Consider the following 8,869-nt stretch of genomic DNA (forward strand, 5'->3'; position numbering starts at 1 on the left):
GTGTGTGTGTGTGTGTGTGCATATATGTACGTATATGTGTGTGTGTTCGCGTGTGTGTATTTACATGTATGTATGGGGTGTATGTGTGTGTGTGTATGTATATGTGTATGTATGTATATATATATATATATTACGCTTTTTGATCTGCTGTTCATAGTACAAGTTCCCTTTCAGTTTATTCTAGAAGGTAGGCTGATATTCATATATATGTATATATTTGTATATAAAATGTAGGTCTACCTGATATGCGTTTATTATTAGTTTTTACTTTTTGTTTTGTCGGGGTCAAATTGAGAAAAGCTTCGCTTCTATTTTTGATCCTGATTAATTAATTTTAATGTTGTCCACTTTATTTATCATTTGATGTATTTATTAATTAATTGAATAAATGTTAATTGAATTGAAATTGAAATTCATCTCCATCACACTTTTTGTGAGGTACACTGTAGATGACAATATTTGAATAGATGTGAAGGTGAGTGAATTTAAACGAGAGATTGTAAAGTCTGAATACATGATAATGAACACTGAACAAGATGCTTCCTAACAGAATAAACCAGATCTGTGTTCACCCTTATTTTATTTTCATTATTGACAAAAGAAAACATCAAGAAATCATCTCCATCACAGTAAAATGTGACGGAGACGACTGAATTAAAGTCTTTGTACTTATAGCGCATTCCCATTGTTTACAGTGTGAAAACCATGTGTGCTTTGAAGTGTACACAATTTTGATCATATTATGAATAATTTTTACGGAAAAAGTAATAAATAAGGCATGTTCTAAATCATTGCGAGATGATGCAGAATAAAGGTACTCTTTTGGTTTTATTTAAAAGTCCGCCAATTCTTGGGCTATTTTGTTATCAACTGTACAGAAAAGTATTTATTATTATCTGTATGTTCCCCTACATCCAAAATGGATTGATCCATAACTTGATTACGTCATTTTTTTTCAGCTATAGCATTCCAAAGTCATAACGGAGATGACTGAAATGCAGGGACATACATTTTTAGCCTAAAAAGGTCACATTTTATGAATTTAAATTCAATTTGAATGGCTAAATTAATGACAGCCGTTAGACAGGGAGGTTATGTATCATCCAAGGACGAGATGAGTAAATTTTGGGGTGAACATGGTGGTTGTTTTTGGAAAGGAGCGTAGAGTATGGGTGGGGTGGTGGGTGGAAAGTAAGGAACATTTTGGGAGCTTGATTTTATAGAAAATGGATTTGCTTTTGGCGGAGATATGCTCTCTACTGCATGCTAGTCCACACCTCGAGCACTTTGAGACTTCGGTATAAAGCGCTATATAAATCAAACCACATTACATTATTATTATTAAGAGTGTCTTTCTACTGATAAACACAAAATAATCAATTTTTTTAAATCGCTTTTTTAATGAGTACCAGACAGCCTGCTCGCGTTGCAACTGCATTTTTGATTTTTTGAAAATCGGTTTTCGGAAATTATGTCGCCATTTTGTTTATACAACACGTTGTTTTCCTAACTGTAAAGGATAGTATCTTTTTCATTCCTGTCATGATGACGAGGAGTAGGATACAGTGGGGCGAGAAGGCAAATGTTTTCGGCTGTGCTCATCGGCACAATGAACGAGCGACCAAACAAGGACAACGGTAGGCCCAAAAGAGCGGAGAGGCCTAGGCCCAATATCCCCCCACAAAATTACAAAACGAATTTGTCGCTCCACATGTTCGTTGATGTTTTTAGCTTGTAGGCCTAGTAGGACATGAACAAGAGGACAAATTTTTTTGAAAGTTCGCGCCTAATACGATCTAGTCTTTGCAAGGGGGGTTTTCTGGGCGTAAGGTCCACAGTCGAAGCCCCGGTGGGGTTGGCGAAACCCCAAAGCAAGAGGATTTCTGTGCTTTATGGGTCAAAATAATAATAATAATAATATTTATTTGGCAAAAAAAGCATACAGGAGAAAAACATCATGCATTGCCCGGATAGGGAATGAGCAAAAGCCTGAACAATATTTGCTCCCTATCCTTCATATAAAATGAAATACACAAAAACAATCAGAACTAATCAGAAACATAAAATGCTTAATTAAATTATTCTTATAACAGGAAACATTAACAGAGTTTTGAAGTAGAGGAGGTAGTTCTTCCCAGAGCCTGGGAAAGGACACGAAAGCAGAATTAAGAAAAAATATTGCTTTTCTCTTTCCAGTGAATAAGCCTACCCTCACAACGCTCACTCTTATGAACAAACTTTGTTAATGTTGGGGGACACACATTATGAAGAACTTTGAAACCAAGAACAAGCCGGTGATATTTAAAAAATATCTTCTATGCTTAATATGCCTATCTTCATAATGTGTGTCCCAGTCACCATATTTTTTAAACATAATTATTCTGGTGGCTCTATGTTGGATGCTTTCAATTCTGTTAATATTAGTTTTGTCACCTGGTGCCCACATTGCACAACAATAAGTAATAATTGGCAGAATCAATGCTTTATGTAGATTTAACATTACAGCCCATGACATATTTTTACTACACTTAATAAAACCTAGTAATTGTGATGATTTAGAACAAATATAATTTGTTTGTATAGCATGATGTAAATCTCTGTAATGCTATAAAAGTAGATATGCCTGTCTGGGTGGGTCTGCAGTGTATTAGTTGGGTTGGAGGACTTATTTGGGAAATTTAAAGAGGGGATTTTGCCAGAAAAAAAGGGGTTTGCTAGAAAAGGGGGAGGGGGTTCTCCCAAACCATAAACCCCCCCCCTGCTAGGAACATGTAAAGTGAATACACATTTTTGAACTTTGTAATTAATATCGAAGGTCATTATCTCTTTATTAATTTTTTAAATATCTTCAAACTATATCGATTTTGACTGTTTCATTTCCAATAATGTAGTAATAAAACTGTCCATATATTTCAAAAGGGTCGTATTTTCTCCATCTATATCACAATATTACAAGATAAAAAAGGGCATTAATTATGTAATGAAAAATTATTTATAACATGATGTAATATATATTGATTCATAGTGTAATTTGCTAGGAACATGTAAAGTGAATGCACATTTTTGAACTTTGTAATTAATTATCATTATTTCTTTAATCATTTTTTTAATATCTTTAAACTATATCGATTTTGATTGTTTCTTAAATATATTTCCAATAATACAGTAATGAAATTATCCATATATTTCAAAATTTATGTGCTTTTTATGCATGAATGATTTATGAATGACAATTGTAATACATATTCCATGGCGACAATATACAGTATGATGCATAAAGGATTCCACGTTATTAAAAATTCTGTGCCATCTTAAAAGAGATTTATGAAAACTTGTCCCCAATTGACCGAAAATAAATTGCCATAGCTTCACAGCCCAATGCTATTACTGTACTCTGCCCCTTAAACCAAAATACAACTGATATCAAAATATTGTGTAGTGTCTCGTTACATTTTGTTCATTAGGCCGACCAGCCCTCCTTAAACTAACGTTACATTATCTCACTATATTAATTGGATTAACCCATTATCATTATAACACTGGTGTCCTTGGATTCATTTATGGGTAAACGGATTAGTTGCCTTTTTTATGAGGTTTTAATTGTTCTTTACCGCCGAAAGTGCGGTATTCTAATGTTAGTTTAAGGAGGGCTGGTCGGCCGAATGTGTGGAGAATGGCATTAAGGACCTTGCAATTTGATTATGGTTGTCTTATACTTTCGATACACTCTGGTTTTTCTGTCAGAAAATCGCCGAGGTTTTTGAAGACATCAAATTCTCTCCACTCTCCATGCCCATAATTCTAATTTGCCATTGTACATTATGAAAATATTAGCCTACTTACTGGACATTCCCTGCAATGAAATTCTTGAGCAAGGATGCAAGTGATGAGCACTGCATATCAAAACGGGCTGAGATGTTCGATCGCATGTTGGAAAATCCGACTTCTGGTGATGTATTACTTTGAACTTTAACAACAACGATGCCTACTCGGTGTACACCACCAGAGCACAGGGATGTTTTATCAAGCTTATAAATTCATAACTCAAGTTCAAAACAACCATACATTCAACACAAACTTGAAGAAAATAGCCACAACATTAATATAAATATAGACTTTTAAAGTGCAAACTAGATCTGAAGTTGTCATTGAGGACGAGTTAGGTCCGCCGAACTTTGACCCTCAGGAAACGCATGCGCGTGTGATGTGGAATCGATAAATTTTAAAATGCTCAAAATAACCTAAAAACATACTCTAATTTTAAAAATGGGCAATTTTGGGCATTTTACCAGAGAGGGCAGCAGACACCTTTTCTGGAACATCAGACAGTATTGTAGTTCCAGGTAAAGACTAAATCTAGCAGCCACGAGGAACATTGTTGAAATAATTACCAGAATAATTATTTCGTCATCAGCAAATTATGCATGACTCATATCGTGAGAATTTTGATGTTTAGATTTAGTGTTTTGTTTAGGGGTCATCCATTATTTTCATAATTTTCACGAGAGTACAAAACAAAACATACTCTTCCCCCCCCCCCCCCCCTGTTAGTGTGCAATACATGATGAAACATTGTGGGATAGCACAGCTCTCTATACACATTTTCAAAATAAATTTGCTGCCTTTCTTTCATATTGTCAAATTGAATTAATTGCCTTTAATTTTTCATTCTGTTGTGTGTGCTCTTTTTTTACCTCCTTTTGATCTTTAAATTTTTTTAAATTAAAAAATTTCTTTGATATTTTGTCCTAAAGTACAATACTCCCTGCTAACAGGAACAACACTATCCTTAATTGAAAAATCTCAAACAATCTGCTACCAGAACTTGTAAAGTAGTACCAGAACTATAGTATGCTGATTGTTTAGTTTGGTTACCATAACAATAGATTGACTACACTTGGTGCCACAATGAGTCTACCATATAAGAACATGAGCCCAATTCAAAATAGTGGTAGGCCTAGGTTCCATTTTTAACACAGCAAACTTGCGTATTTTAATAATAATTCATTATAAAAATATAACAATAATTTGTTCAAATTTATTATTATCACATAGGCCTAGACAAAAATAATGTAATGTATATTAAAACGGCTGTTTTTAATATCAAGTTTATCATCTGGTACATTATTACTGCACTAAATGCAAGAATTTACTAATTAATTAAAACTGCTAAGAAGTAATTAAGTGAATTTCGCCCAAAATGTAATTTTGTTTATTTTTTTGTAAATCGAACATTTGGTCCCTTGCGATGCACAGGGCAGCTGATCATTGAGGGCGACACAGACTTATAAATAGGGCATGCGCAAAATATGTTCTATAAGGATGATTATGAATAATTCATGAAATTTTACCTAAGTACCATACATTAAACAAAATTGCGCCCAGGGAGAGATTTTTACAGACCACCAACTTGGGCCCACCATGGTTGGGACTGAGGGAAAATGTTATGATTATGGCACCTCTAGATTGCCGGAAATAGCACTCTCAGACTTAAATTGTTTATGATTTTCTTTTTTTGTTCTCCTTTATATTTGTTAATTTTAAACATTTGGAGGGGGCAGCTGCAACCTCCCTCGAATCTGCTACTGCATTTTCCCAGTGGCGAAACTAGGTTCCGATGGGCGCTTTTTGGAGATTACAGTCATCAAACAGGTTAAGAATGCTATATCTAGAAAAATAATGACCAAATCAAAATTAGTTCTTTAAATAATATGAAAGACAGTGTATTGCGAAAATAATAGAAAAATAAATTGTTCAAAATTTCTTATCATTTCCATAATTATATGAAATGAGATGCTTATTCCTCAATGAATAAATAAAGTGCAAGAAACACGAACACATTGTATAAAGTAATATAAATAAAAATGACAATAGGTCTATTATATTTATACACGGATATTCAAAAACCTATAAAAAATATTCTAGATTCAACAACACTTATTGTCCATTTTTAAGTAGGAATTTGTTTTTTCTTTGGTTAAAAAGGATAAAATTACATGATCACAAGAAAACTTGGCAATGACAAGGAATACGTTAAGATATTAACAAGTTAAAATAGTAAAGTAGTAAAAATTCAAAATAAAAATCACTGTTCAAAACTGTTTAAAATTTACTATGTGTACCTCAGAAACAGGCCAGCCATAAACCTAGCATTTTGCTATAAAATGATGACAGAATATTAATTAAGTAAAACATGTATCCGGTATTTCATATCAACAATATAAAAAATATTTTTCCTAATACAATTTAGGGGGTGCAATTGCACTGTCTGCACACCCCACCCCCCCCCTCCCCACATCCGCACAACCGGCAATTTTTGTAAAGGATAGTTTGGTGAAAGCCCTATAAATCATTTATAATCATCCTTACTGTATAGAACATATTTTTTGCATGCGCTATTTTCAAGCCTATGTCAGCCTTACTGATCAGCTGCTTTGTGCTTCGTCGCGAGGGACCTACTGTTCGATTTAAACAAATAATTAATAAATAAAATTTGATTTTGGGCGAACTTAGCCGATACAGTTGACGTAAATGCAGCTGGGCGAATGTGGGGGGGGTGGGGGTTGGGTTTGGTTGCAGACGGTGCCGTCGCACCCACTCAATTTGTATTAGGAAAAATATTTGTTTATTGTTGATTATGAATTAGGCCCTACCAGTCAGAAACATTTTTAAACCTCTAGCACCTTCATTAATTTGAGTTGATATTTAATTGATTTTTAATATTTAGCATGGTAATTTTCTGATTAGCTTTACAAAACATTTTTTTACAAAAAAATAGAGGGGGCTTACGCCCCCCTCTAAATTCGCCACTGTAATGTTTTCACAGGAATCTTCTAATTTGTTATTGCTGGTGGTTTAGATTCTTGCCTTCCAATCCCAAGGTCCTGGGTTCAATTCCTGTCAGTGTTCCAGGATTTTTTCTCACAACCAAAATAACTCTACTCCTTAAACCTTATTGGTGATCCGCTAACATTAGCGGATCACCTCTTGTTATTGTCAGAATTTTTCTTTCTTTCTTTTTCTTCTTTCTTTCTCCCCAAATTTGTGACCACGATAACTCAAGATTGCTTCAACCGATCAACATGATATGTTCAACAATCATTAGTCTTGGGGTGGAATCGATACAATAAGCTTTTCAGCGTGATCAGTCATGCGTGACTTCATCTACGCGCAATTTTGCGTTTTACATAGTAAATTTTTTGATTGACCATCGTTAGGCCTGTTTTGTTGAAACTTCACACAGGTATACTTCATGTCAAGTACTATCCATATGCACAGTACTGTCCAAATTGCAGCTCATTACGCGCACGTACGCATGCGTTAAAAATTAAATTTGCTCAAAATCACGTTTTGACTAAATTTGTGTACGTTTCAGGTGATTCTGAGCAACTTTTTCACAAATTTTCAGGTCGCGCGCGCAGCGCGTGCATTTTTGCGCGCGCAGCGCGTGCATTTTTGCGCGCGCAGCGCGTGCAGATGATTCAAATTACAATTTTTGACATATTTTGAGTTTCTTACAATGTAATGACATATTTGCATTCTTTTTCAGTAAATTTACGTCTAATAATAGTGCAGTACGCGCACATCTAAGATACGTGTGTATTTTCGCGTTTTTGTCTATTTTCAGTCAAAATGAGTCAAAATTGTACCTATTTTTAATCAGTTATAGTTCCTCAGAATGAAAGGTGACCCCCAATTTTTGTTACATATTCTGAAAGCACATGAGTTGTACATATGATTTTATAGGTCATAATGGCTGATCGGACATTATGACGTCATCATATTGCAATCTGAATTCAACAAACTGAATATTATCGATGACGTCATTAAAAAAAAAATGCGCATTTGAGTGTATCTCGCTTATTCGTGGTCAATTGTCTTCCAAATTTGAGTATGTTATATAGCTAACAAAATTTTCTTTCCTATATTTGAAACTATTTTACATTTTGATGACGTCATCATGGTCAAAGTATAGGGTTTTGCTTACCCTCCTCATCTTTCTTTCGTCAAACATTTGATGATCCCATAATCACCTTAATCATTCGTGATTTCTGAATCATATTTAGTGGGCATAAACTTCAGATCATGGTTAAATGTTATGTACATTATATTCTTGTGCGCGCGTAATAACGCAGGCGTTCACGTGCGTCAAAATTTAAATATGCTTTATATCATGTCTTTTTTTAAAATCAATTATAGCTCCTTAGGATGAAAGGTGACCCCCAATTTTTATTACATATTCTGAAAGCACATGAGCTGTAGATATGATTTTATATATCATAATAACTGATCGGACATTGTGACGTCATAATATTGCCATCTGAATTAAAAAAACAAGAAAAAAATTATATTTCTTTTCTCAAAACGTTGATGACGTCATATCATCTTAACCATTTGTCATTTCTGAATAATATTAAATAGGCTTATATACTTCAGGTCAAGGTTGAATGTTAGGTATCTTACTTTTTTGTTCGCGCGTCTTAACGTGCACGTACTCGTGCGTCAAAAATTAATATGCATATAATTATGCCTATTTACAATCAAATATAACTCCTTAGGATGAAAGGTAACCCCTAATTTTTATTACATATTCTGAGAGCACATGAGTTGTAGATACGATTTTATTGAACATAATAGCTGATCGGTCATTGTGACGTCATCATATTGCCATTTGAATTTAAAAAATATATATATATTTCTTTTCTCAAAACGATGATGACGTCATATCTTAACTATTCGTCAATTCTCAATAATATTAAATGTTCTTATACTTCAGGTTAAGGTTGAATGTTAGGTATCTTACTTTTTTGTTTGCGCGTCTTAACGTGCGTGTACGCGTGCGTCAAAAATTACATATGCTTATAATTAT

The sequence above is a fragment of the Anneissia japonica genome, unplaced genomic scaffold (assembly GCF_011630105.1).
Source record: "Anneissia japonica isolate Jap-2015-1 unplaced genomic scaffold, ASM1163010v1 scaffold287778_len1315358_cov176, whole genome shotgun sequence".
NCBI lineage: Eukaryota > Metazoa > Echinodermata > Crinoidea > Comatulida > Comatulidae > Anneissia > Anneissia japonica.